Source organism: Chiroxiphia lanceolata, chromosome 10 (genome assembly GCF_009829145.1).
Source record: "Chiroxiphia lanceolata isolate bChiLan1 chromosome 10, bChiLan1.pri, whole genome shotgun sequence".
Taxonomy (NCBI): domain Eukaryota; kingdom Metazoa; phylum Chordata; class Aves; order Passeriformes; family Pipridae; genus Chiroxiphia; species Chiroxiphia lanceolata.
The window spans coordinates 20,551,581-20,564,393 of NC_045646.1; the positions used below are offsets into that span (position 1 = coordinate 20,551,581).

At 46.6% G+C, this 12,813-nt stretch overlaps 1 protein-coding gene across 1 annotated transcript in view; it reads left to right on the plus strand.

Moving 5' to 3' along the window:
* The window catches only part of PIK3CB (phosphatidylinositol-4,5-bisphosphate 3-kinase catalytic subunit beta), a 288,112-nt gene that overhangs the window by 167,717 nt on the left and 107,582 nt on the right, over positions 1–12,813 (plus strand). The window lies entirely within an intron of this gene.

Here is a 12,813-nt window from a genome sequence, read left to right on the forward strand (position 1 = left end):
AAGACCACAGAGATGACTCAGCAGGCACTGGAGGATGAGCTGAGCTATTGTTGCCTCTGTTGCCAACACAGGAATACAGACTGCAAGTGAATCCCAGCTCTGACGGTGGGATGTCAGTTTGCAGTGGGAAGGACTGACCTAGGCGAGCTCTCCACAATGAACAAACTTAAATGCCTTAATTTTCCAGGGTTGTTTTTTCTATAGATCTTTCAACTTCTGAGTGACAAAGAATGGAGCAGAGCTGAATTTTAGACTCACTGAGCACCCACAGCTTGAGCCGGTGCAGTGGGAAGTTGAGGTGCTGGCTATTTCTGAGGGGAAAGTGCTAACCTCGCATTGGGAATTCCAGGAGTGGGAATTTTTTTGTGGTTTATCTTTGTAGCTATTGTTATATTTGTTTACTGTTCAAGCAAGATTGGGGCGTTGCTGCAATAGGAGAGCACATGAAGCAGCCCCAGATCCTGAGAGTCCCCAGGCAAAATACTTCTCTGATGTTTCCAGACTGTTGGCTACCTCAGGGGGAAGGGCACCCTGTTCCCGGAGAACTTGCCAGCACTGATGCTCCACTGGTGCAAACCAGCACAGTAATAACAAAATCAGTGCACTCTCATCATATTAGGTGTGGATTTCTGCTTCTATTGACATAGTTGGTTAATAGCACATTTGTCCTTGTCCTGTGCTTCATGTCACTGTAGCACAGAACAACTGTCATGATTTAACTTTTGCACTTTTTCCCAGAGAAAATGAGTGAGATGGATCATTTTCTGCTGGTCACTCAAGTATTTTCTGGCTAGCAGGCAGAAAGAAAACTCGTCCACTCGAGACCCAGGTGTGGCAGGAGTAGGGTAGAAAAGGTAAAGCTCTGTGCATAGCTGTATTCTCAGACTGTTTGGAGGAGGGTGCCTGTGGATTCGGCACTAGTGGATCTGACGCAAAGTGAGAACTGTTTTTCTGTATCACTTACATTATAGTTGAAATGTGAAATGAGCTCCATGTGGCAGCAGCCAAAGGAAAGAAAAAGGGAAAGAAAAAAAAAAGGAAGCACTCTCCGAAAGTTTCAGTTATCCCTTGAAGCTATATTACAACATCTACTGCTCTAATTGAATCAGTGTGAGAACTTTTCCCCTCCATTTAGATCACTGCTAGTCTCTGTCCACTTTTCCCTGGAGATGCACACATTTGATACCAAGATGTGCTGGGGACACCCACACCTAGGGTAGGATTTTAATGTTTGGTTTAATGTTTAAACTGCTGAAAAGGAAATGTCAATTCTTACATGCCTGCCAGAATCCATCATGATGTTCTCCCCCTTCTCTCCCCTTCTTTATAGACTTAGCACCAGGGTGTGAGGCAGGAAAGTTTTGTCTGACTAAAGGCTGCTAGATCTGCTCTGAGGATGTAATAGATTAATTAATCATTTCTAGGATGAATCAATAAAACTTAGAAATACTGGTGGCATCTGTGAAGGGCCCTTAAAAAGGCTCATTGTGATGAAGAAGCAATGTGGTCTTGATGCTGCTCAAACCCTACCACCCTGTTAGCCCTGAGGGGGAGCAGCATGTGAGGGCTTTTAACCTCTGAAAGGATGCCAAGCAAAGCCCACTCAGCATTGTGAGCCCTCATTTGTTACATTTACAGAGCATTTTTAGAAGTGTGGAGAAAATCTCTCCGCATTTCAAAGCATAAATGCTATTACACAGCACAAAATTACTTGACATCTCAGAAAGCAAAAGCAATTGATACCCAAACACAGGTCTGCTCTGTAAGTATTCACATGTGCAAAACAGTACGTGATCCACAAAAACATATGGCTCTTGTATCAAATACATGGAATCCAGTTGAATTATGAAGACTTTGAAAAGGTCCTCAGTTTAAATGTACACGGCTCTCTGAAATGTCCAGCTAAGTTTAGTGCAACAATTAAAAACAGATAGATTGTCAGGATGCATAGACCAGGGGTAGAGTTAATTCAGTATGAAAGCAATGAGTGACTGGGAATGAGACAGAAGAGCAGAAGAAGCAGGAAAGGAGCAAGGATGAGTGGAGAGACGAAATGATAATAAGGGGGGGGTAGGGAGAGACAGAATAGAAGTGGGGGGGAAGAAAGAAGTGAAATAAAGTAGAGAGACAGAGAAAAAATGAAGGAAGTGTATGAGACAGGAAAGAGAAGGAGAGCAGCAAGAAAAATAATGACATTTTATTGTGTACTCTGGCAGCTTTCACTTTAGGAGAACAAAGCCTGCAGCAGACCTACAGGCTACTACTTATGTATTAAAATATGTGAGAGGGTTTTTCTTTGGTTGTTTTATATATATATGTGTGTGTATAATTATATACATAAAACAACACAGAAATTACAGCCTTTCTGGGGATCTCCTCCTGTTCCCCGTCCTCCCAGTTTTGCCCATCCTCACAGGTTTTTCTGCACTGCCATGTGTCCAGCAGCAGTAGCACTGTGAGCCAGGGTTTTCTGTTTCAGTTTGCTGTTTGCTTCTGTCCTGCTTTCTAAGAGCTGGGAATGGGGGTTCTGGCTCCCCCATTCTGGTTCTGCAGCCCCCAATTTCGGGGCTGTCCACTGGGATATCTGTTGTTTGAAGTTGCTGTTTCCTTATGTTGATCTTCATGGCAACATTTTAATTTTGCACTGGCTGATTGAAAATGTGTCAAATGTTTTATTGTTGAATTAGCTGGGGTGTGTGTTATTGGTTTTGCTTTGTCTGTCCCTGTACCTGCAAGCTGCTGGTAAAATGGCACCACTTTTCAAACTTTTTAGAGCTACAAGAGTCATTGAGTGATATTGAAATCTATCCATTTATCTGATAGTTTGACAGTGTTAAATATCAATCAGAATCTATCTGCCTCCCTTAAAATAGACCCTTTCTTACTGTAACATCATCTTCTGCCTTTGGCTTGTGCAGTGCTGGGACCATGAGCTGCATATCTTTGACTGAGACTGTTCATGCTCATGCTCAGTAAATTGTGCTCTTTTACTGTATGAGGAATAACACTTGGCAAGTTAAATGAATTGGATGTGATCATCCATCTGGCTTCAGGAAGGCTGTCTCAGGGAGACAGGAGCACTAGATGAGGTTTCTGGCTTGGGCAGATTGGTGTGACATGCATTTCTCTAGACAGTTGAGCATCCCCAGGAATTTCTGGTTCCTGCTGGAGTGGGTTGTGCTGCCAAACCTCCTTGCCATTGTACTTGTCCATGTGCTGGGCTGACTCCTCTCATTACGCCAAATATATGTTTTCTGGATCCTCTTAGCCTATCACAGGATTCATTTCAAAGCTGCCCACGGTCCCTGTGTGTGCCCTTCTCTTGCTTGAGGTCAAACTGTCACATCCACTACATTTAGCACGTTGAGGACAGTGCAAAATTTCCTGCTCTTGCACAGTGACTGGTTTGTTGCTGGTTGTGTGCCTGGGTGATCTTACCCATACAACCAGCTCTGGGGCTTGCACTGATCCCTAATTTTGGATGTGCCATTCCAGCACCATTTTGTCTGGCCTCAGACATTCTTCCCAGACTCTGAGAGAGGTCAGATTCCTTTAGTCTTCTTCCACTGTGGAGAGCTTCCTCTTCTCCAGTGGTATCCTCAGGTCCTCCCATGACTGTGTTTGTCCCTTATCCCTTCAGGGAGGGTCCCTTTGTGAGGAGTCCAAGGATTTTGTGGTTCAGTGATGGATACTTTATTTCCTGGTGCCATTGGAAATGGCATCTCTGCATTTTGCTAGTGACCTGTATGCTTTATTCCTGTGCCCTGTCGCAGATGGCATTGTTCAGATTACCTTATCCAGGGTACCAAGTTTTCTAGTTTAAGCATGGTGCACAGGTTCATTAACATTACATGGTTAATCTGTCATTTTTCTGAAAACAAAATGGCTTCTGGCAATTGCTGGACCATTTCTGAATGTCTTTTCTGCTGTTTTGGATAAAAATCTGAGCTAAATTTTGCCATTCTCCCTCATCATTTCCCTGTTTCATTTCTCATCATTCTAATAGTCCTGTTATGAAGACAAGAAACAGAAACATAGATGTTTAACACTTAACAATATCTTATTGTCTTACTGCTTTTGGAAAAGGGAATGGAAGAGGAAAAACCTCACATAGGGCTATAAACAAAACAGAAGGAAGTGAGTTCACTGTCCACGGGAAAGCACAGCTCTCCTGTGAAGGAGATTTTTGTTCCAGTGGAGGGGAAATGCACCATTGCTCTGATACTGAGCAGTTCTTTTCAGCAGACTACACTGCTGAAAAACTTGTGAGGAAACCCCAAATATGCCCTGTCTACCCTGGGAGCATTTCTGATGACCATGAGGCTTCTAGAGTCTGAGGTGGAATGAGAACTTTGTTGCAGAATTGAGGATGAAACGGTTAAAAGCCCCCCAAAAAAATCTACAGACTTGGCAATCTTTGTGAGAATAGAAAATAAGCAGATTATTTAATGCCTCAAGTTTGATAAAGCACAAATATAACTGAGCATCCTCATTTTATTCTCTTCCTCCAGAAGATGGCAAAAGTTAGCTGGACTTAACACAGCTAGATGGAGGAAAATGTTCCAGGACTGTTTGTGCTATCCTCCAATTTCGGGTCAGCACTGGTTTAATGCTCCAGCTGCAAGGGTTGATCCCAAACCCACTGAGATAAGTGGTTGTTTGGAGCAACCAGGCACTGCAGCTCCAGCACTGCTGTGTGCTGGGTGAGGTGCCACTCCAGGCAGCAGAAGGGGCTGCAGGGCTGCAGCAAGTGCTCCAGGAGCCATGCAAGTCCCAGCTATGGCCAGACATTTCCCTTCATGGGGGGGAAATTGTCAGTAACATCTTCATGGAGATCACAGCCAGAAATGCAGCTGTGAAAAGTTTAAATTTTATACACAAAACATGAGAGACACCAACTACAGTATTTGATAGCGCTCATAGCATTACAGACCTTCTGCTGAAGAAAAATCCCTTTGAGATTTGATCCTTGAGTACTGAAGAGGTTAATTCCCACAAATATAGCCTATATTTGGGCTAGGACAGTGTGGAGAACTTGCATTTACAGTGGAACCTTGACTGAAAAGAGGAAAGGGTATATAACAAATATATAGAAAAAAAATCAGATTAAGTACAGATTTGGTAACTAGGATTTTTTTTTTCCAGCTCAGCAAGGAACTCTAGAAAAAGGAAAAGAAATATTACTAATAAGATGAGAAGAGACACAAGATAAGCTTTTATTTCTCATGTAGTTAGTTTATTTTGTTCCTATATTTAGCTGCTCTGGCACTTTATAATTTCAACATTAGGAAAATGTGAGAGTATTTGAGTAAAGTGATACACTGAAGTCAAGAGGCTTCCTGCCAGCAGAGAAGGAGAACTGAGGACTGTTTGTTTCAGGGATGCTCCTGAGGTGGTTCAGCTTAACCTGGTGCTTATCCTGTGGTGAAGTTCTAATTTGATTCCAAACAAATTTGTCCTGACAATTTTTTCAGCCTAAGGGTTTTGACAGCTGCTGTAGCTGACTGATGGATGCTCAGAGTGGATTTGTGCCTGTGCCCTTGGAAGGAAAGGGAAGTGAGCAATGGGCCAGTTTGGAGGGTGTTTGACACCTTGCAAAAGCCAACACATGAGTAAACTGTGCTAACAACACAAGAGCCCGTGGCAGCTATTCCCTTCTTGAACATCCTCCAAGAGGAGGCAGGGATGTCCCTAGTTCCCAAAACTCCACCTTTCTTCTTAAAGCCCTTGCAGCAGGGCAGGACCAGAGGTGGGGCAAGGACATGTGAGCTCCCACCTGTGCTGCCTTTACATGGAGCTTTGGATTTGGACAAGATGCTCCCATTTGAAGACACATTTTCTCCTTTGGACAGTGTTCAATATATCAGCTGTGTTGCTTGATCCACAGTAAGGTAGTGATTGTGTCTTCTGTTATGAGAAAATGTTCATGTAACAGTTGACTTCTTTGAGGTCATATCCTTATTATTCAAGCCAACTGGGAAATTTTTACAAAGTGATTCCCTGAGCCTCCACTCCCTGAGAAAAATACGAATTTATCAGAACAAAACCTTGATTTTTTTCATTTCAAAGTCTCTTAGTATGTCAAAATATTCTGTTCCCCATCCAGAAGCAGGAAAAAAATCTTGTTATCTCAACATTTTTGGCTGAGTTGGGTTTTTTTCTGGGTAATTCAAATGTGCAGAAGGAATATTGCCAATGGCTGTTTTTAGCAGCATGAGAAACAATACCAACCACAGAGAAGGACCCTGCATCCATTGAAGTGACTCAGCAACACTACTTGTCAAGAACAAGTTCTGACCAGGTTGGCAGAGCCCTGCAACTGCTGCTGGGTGAGTTCAGTCCCACTGGCTGCGTCATCCGTGGTTTCTCTGGCTGTGCAGAGGAAGCAGGGACACAATAGCTACAGCGGTAGGAAGCTTTCTAGCCTCACCCCTGCTTCCTCCCCACAGCAGGGGTATTACCTGCCTGTCCACTCCTCTCTGCTGTGTTCACCTTCTTGTAATCCCTCTGCTCCGGCAGCTTTGCTTTGGATAGAGGGAGTCATGACCAAATTCCTGCAGAAATGAGACCATTCTCGAAGTATGTGTTTACCAGTGCACTGCTGCAAACACTGAAGAAGCTGCTGCAGTATTAATAGCTTTGCTGCTGCCAGATGAAAGGAGGAGAGTGTTCAGATCTAAGAAATCAACAGATGTTAAAGCAATTTCTGCCTTCTCTGTTATATTGAACATCAACGGGAACATGGTAAAGTGCTTTTTTGTGCCGTTTAGCATCTGACATTTCAGGACATCTTGTAAGTGTGCATTAGGAGAGTGGAATGTTACTATATTTGTACTTGCAGATTTGGAATGAGAATAAAATCTGGAGAGATGCAATGTGCACATGGAATGTTTTCCAGAGGGGCTGAGGCTGAGGGAACCCAGCACAGTGAAGCTTGAGCTGTCTTGAAACTTCAGGCTGCACATGCAGGGAGGCAGAGCATGTATTGGTTTTGAAATGGAACTGAAAACTGTAGAAACTTGGAGCTGCTTCTCCAAACCTGCCTAATTGTGGGATCACAGGTACCATTGCAAATTACTAAAATAGTGTGTTTGATTTTTGCAGTTACTCTCAAAATACTTTGTTGCTTCATCGTATCTCCTTGGATACGGGTGATGGCCCTCGGGCTAGTCACTTCAGAAGGGAGCTGTTGCCACTGCGAGGGATACCTGGCTTTTACTGCTGACACCTAGTGGGAGCATGATACAGCCCTGCCTCACCGCAGCCATGGTACTGCACATCAGCATGATCTTTCTCCATGCTTCTCTCAGCAGTTTTCTGTTAGATCCCTCTTTTTCCCTAATAGTGAGATCTCTGGAGTCACCACAAGCCTTTAGTCAGCACAGGTACTCTCTCGTTTCGTCAGGGCCCTGAGGGCACCAATAGGCCCCAATTAGCCTAAACAGACCCCTCTGGAGTCTCTGCTCACCCTTGGTCCAGGAACCTTTTTCAGCTTATCCTGGAGCCTTCAGTATTGACCTGAGCTACATGACAGGAGTGCTGGTCTCCAGCCGTGGTCACACCTGTGTCTAGTCTGGACCCGGACCCACAGACTGATGTGGCCTGGCCTCAGACCTGCCTTGTCCCTGTGCACCTGCCTTGGAGACCTGGAGTGGACAGGGATCTTGCTAGAGTGGTGAGGAACCAGCAGCCTTGGCTGCATTTTGGCACGGAAGATGGGCCTGAGGTGATGGGCCTGATGCTTAATTTGCCCTTATTTGTGAAGGGAAGTGAATTCTGTCCAGAGGTAAAAAAACCCTTCCGCAAAAGGCACAGAAGCTCCTTCCTGGTGATTTGTGCAGGGAAGGTCAGTGTGTCCTAGAAGGCGGAGATGAATTGCAGATGCAAAAATGGTAAAATTTGCATCTCTCTTGCCATGTTTTCCAGTACTTCTCCTCAATTAGCTTGTTTGCATGTTACCTTTCCTTTCTAGGTTTGGTTCTCTGCTGCTGGCTGTGCTCTGCTTTGTCTTTCTTAAGAGTAACATCAGCTTTGAGGTCTCCTTTGCCCCCTCAGCCCCTGTGGTTTGCTGACAGTGCTCTGTGTTTCCAACAGAGGCTGCCTTTGCAGTTAACAGGGTTCCAAGGTGTAAGGGTGAACTGCTTTTTCTCTCTCTGGAAGACCCTTAGACTTTTCCCTTTGATAGATGAAGCTGAACTAAGCATATTTAACAAGCCCACAGCTCCCAGGGGTTTTCCATTGCAATTCAACCACTTCTTCCCCCATGTCCAAGATGTAGGAGGATGCATCCCTTCTCTCCTGAAGTCCCATCACAATCCCTCTGCCACTGAGCAGCAGAGGCAAACTGAGACAGTCCTGCAGAGGGACTGTGGCCAGTCTGGCCTCCCCAGCTGGAGTGTTAGCTCACAGGCAGCTGGGAGGAGAGTGGGCCAGGAAAGGCTGTAGCACATGTAGGTGAAAACAGACACACAGAGAAAGGCTTTAGATGTTGCCGAAGCCTGGATGTTGTAATAGCATTTAGTATGTCTATTCTTTTAAGGCTCAGAAAATACAGGTTGTTTTATGGTAAAACTTGGCTTTTTTACTCCAGAAATGAGGAATCCCTCTCAGTATACCTGGAGATCTAGCAATGAGCACTGTTTTGCAGCCTGAATGTTTAAAAAAGGGGCAGTTGGCCAGAGAGCAGAGCAGAGCCACTGCCCTCACAGAGTGGTCCCTGTTGCTACATCCCACAGTGCCTCCATGTTTGCATCCCGGGGTGTTACAGGAGCTCATTTGAGGCACACAGGCTGCAACAGTGGGACCTACCCAAAGAACTTCACCCCGGCTGTAGGTAAATGTGCACAGGAGCCCTGATCCCGGGGTGCTGAGCTGTGGGCACAGTGCAGTGCTTGGGCCCCTTCGGGCATCGCTGGGGCTGTCTGTGCTCCTGTCAGTGAGGGAGAATCTCCCATGGCCATCTCTGTGCTCTGGCCTGAGGCTTCTTTGGAAAAACATTCCGCTTCCAAAGTGAGTATCTGTTTGCCTGAGGCTTCTTTGGAAAAACATTCCACTTCCAAAGTGAGTATCTGCTTGGAGTGAGCGTGCTCCCCGTGCTGCTTTGCCTTTTGGGCTGGTTTGGGGTATTTCACTTCACTCCCCACGAGTCCATGTTCAGGCCCCCGTGAGCTGGGTGAGCAGGGGAGTGGAAAGTTCCATATCCTCAGCAGTCCCCGCTGCTCTCTGTTCCTCTCATGAAGTAGCGGCTCTCGGAGTCGGGACAACAGGGCAGCTCCCGACGCCAAAGCCACCAACCCGGTGTGACCGATCCCAGCACCCCATCTCCGTGTGACCGACCCCAGTCCCCAGCTCGGTGTGACCCATCCCAGCCCTCCATCCCCGTGTGACCAACCACAGCGCCCCCATCCTGGCGGGACCGATCCCAGCTTCCCCATCCCGGTGTGAACGATTCCATCCCAGCGTGACCGATCCCAGCTTCTCTACCCCGGTGTGACCAATCCCAGCCCTCCATCCCGGTGTGATCGATCCCAGCTTCCCTACACGGTGTGACCGATCCCATCCCTCCATCCCGGTGTGATCGATCCCAGCTTCCCTACACGGTGTGACCGATCCCAGCTTCTCCGTCCCGGTGTGACCGATCCCAGCCCTCCATCCCGGTGTGATCGATCCCAGCCCTCCATCCCGGTGTGACCGATCCCATCCCTCCATTACGGTGTGACCGATCCCAGCCCTCCATCCCGGTGTGACCGATCCCAGCCCTCCATCCCGGTGTGACCGATCCCAGCCCTCCATCCCGGTGTGACCGATCCCAGCCCTCCATCCCGGTGTGATCGATCCCAGCCCTCCATCCCGGTGTGACCGATCCCAGCCCTCCATCCCGGTGTGACCGATCCCAGCTTCCCAGTCCCAGTGTGACCGATCCCCACGCTCGCCGCCAGGTGGCGCCGTGGGGCGCGGCGGGTCCCTGAGGGCTCTGGGCTGGAGAGGGGCGGGAGGACCCGGAGCAGTCCCGAGCAGCGCCGGTGATCCCGGAGAAACTGCGAGGAGCCCCGGTGATCCCGGAGGAGCCCCGGTGATCCCAGAGGAGCCCCAAGGCGGCCGGTTCGGGCGCACCGGCTGCACCACCTGCCGGCCCGGTACGGTGGGACCGGCGGGCAGCCCCCGCGCCGCCCCCCGTCGCTCCCCGCCGGGGCCGGGGATGTCTGTGACGCGTCGGGTACGGAGGGGCCCTGACCCTGGCCGAGTTGCTAGAGAGCAAAACCACTGTGAATCCGAACACTCCGTGGGTTCAGCAGGCGTGAGGAAACCCCAACAGTAGGCAAGTGTGTGGTTATTGTACCGTACCTGTGCACACCCACGGCAGGTGTGCAGTCACTGTGTTACAGGTGTGCAGTTACTGTGTTACCTGTGCACACCCACGGCAGTTGTGCAGTCGCTGTGTTACCTGTGTGCAGTTACTGTGTTACCTGTGCACACCAACAGCAGGTGTGCAGTCGCTGTGTTACCTGTATGCAGTTACTGTGTTACCTGTGCACACCCACGGCAGGTGTGCAGTCACTGTGTTACCTGTATGCAGTTACTGTGTTACCTGTGCACACCCACAGCAGGTGTGCAGTCACTGTGTGTTACAGGTGTGCAGTCACTGGGTGTTACCTGTGCACACCCACGGCAGGTGTGCAGTCACCGTGTGTTACAGGTGTGCAGTCACTGGGTGTTACCTGTGCACACCCATGGCAGGGCTGCAGGTCAGGTCCCCAGGGCGCTGCTGCCAACTGCACTGGAGCTGAAGCATCAGCGACACTTTTTGTTGAGGAGAAATCAAGTGTTAAGGTGCAGCACTGCAGAATTTCTGCCCCCTGGGTAAGTCGTTCTGTACGTGCCCATTGCTGAGGTCCTTAGGGCTGTTGGCATGTTCTCCACAGGGATTTAAGAAGGATCATTTACAAATACCTAATTGAGTATTTACTACCCTTGCCTCAAGTGGAATTGGGCCAGTTTATAAATACATGTCCAATCCTTTTCAGATACAGAGGAGTCTCAGCTCAATTTAAATCTTGTGGGAATGAGTTCCATAGGTTAATTATGTGCTGCATGGAAAAGGATTTTATAATTCAAAATGTTGCCTTTGAAATTGCATTGTCATCTTATTCTTGTATTATTCAAAGAGGGTAACCAGTCAGCCCAGAGCTGACAACAGGACTTAAAACAAGATGTGTTAGTGTCAAAACATGTGAAGCATAAATGGGACTTGGTTACTGTCTACTCCCGTTAATGTCCAGATGCTTTCTAGACTTACTTTAAATTTCTCTGTGAAAAAGGATTTCTTCTCCTCAGATTTGAGTTTTCCACCCTTTTCATTTCCTTACTTATCCCTGTGTTCAAACATCAAGACAGGAAAGAGCCAAGCTTCTATCTCCTGTATTGATCCTATTCATTTCAGGCTGTGCTTCTATGAAGTCTTCTCTTACTCATTTCTTCTCTGTCCTAAGAAGTCCTGGTCTTTCAGTCACAATTTGAAATTTCCCAGGCCCTGTGTTATCAACATATTTCTGAAAATGAAGTAGCCAACAGCTTCAGGGCTGGTGTTTTACTCTGAAGCAGACAGGGCTGTGATCTCCCTCCCATCTACTTAGCACTGCTGATGACTTTTTTCCCCACAAGCTAGAGAGTAGCTGCAGAGTTTCACATAATTACAGCTGTACAGCACTCACATATCTCAGGTTTTCTACAAAGATTCTTTTGTTTCACTGTCCTATACCTCAAGCATCCAGGCACCTTGTTGCCTTCATTGACCATATGCATTCCCATGAAGGCTTTCCAAAGCTGTTTGCAGTAATACCCAGGTAGATTTCAGCTTGGCACCATTAACTGTGAGCAGCTCTGTCTGGAAACAACCCTGCCTTATTGCTTTACCCAAGTGCAATTATGTTTTAAAATGCCCAGACTGGGCTGGCCTTTATTTTATCCTCTGTAATTGAAATTTGGCTTGAAGTGTTTCTAACTACAGCCGGTAAATAGAGGCAAAACCCAATCCCTCAGCAGTAACTCATTCACCCATTGCCCAACAGTGTCTCCAATGATTTATTTGATGACTGTTGCTTGGCCGTGTAGGAGATGAGCTGAGCAGTGGGAATGACAGGAGAACTGATGAAAAAGCAGGTTCAATTTAAAAGCAGCTGTACAATGTGGAGAGTACAGCAGAGATGAGTGTGTATTGGAGGCTGAAACATGCGTTTCTCAAAGGAGTAGGAGGGGAAGTCAAAACATGTGTGTCTTTAAATAAGCTAGCATCCAGATTTTGTTACTTTTATTTAGGGTTATCCCAACAGGCCAACTCTCAGACTTTATTGAAGTTTACTTTTGTAATGACTGGATTTTCTTCCTCTTTGGATTTTATCCAGAGAAAGTAGGGAGCAGCTATCAGTGAGCTTCCAGTAGTGCTCTGAGTAGCAGGCATGGCCAGTATATATGAAAATAGGATAGCATTACTAATTTTAAGAAGTGGCAAAATTTGGCCTGTAGATATCACCGCTATTTTCCCACTTATCCAGAGTATTGGTCATATGCCAATACAAAAAGCTGCCAACTAAAACGTTTTAAGAAAGGAAACACTGTTTGCAGCCTGAAAATAAATGTTTTCATTTCCCTGAAATATGTGCTGAACATATATAAAGAAGACTCAGAAGTGTCTAGTGAGGTTTAACATTTTGTAATCGGATGGATGAATTTGTTAACCTTTTTCACACTTTGTTCTTTAATAGATGAACATTGCAACTAATACTATTTAGTTAGAAACAGTACTTAAACACTGAA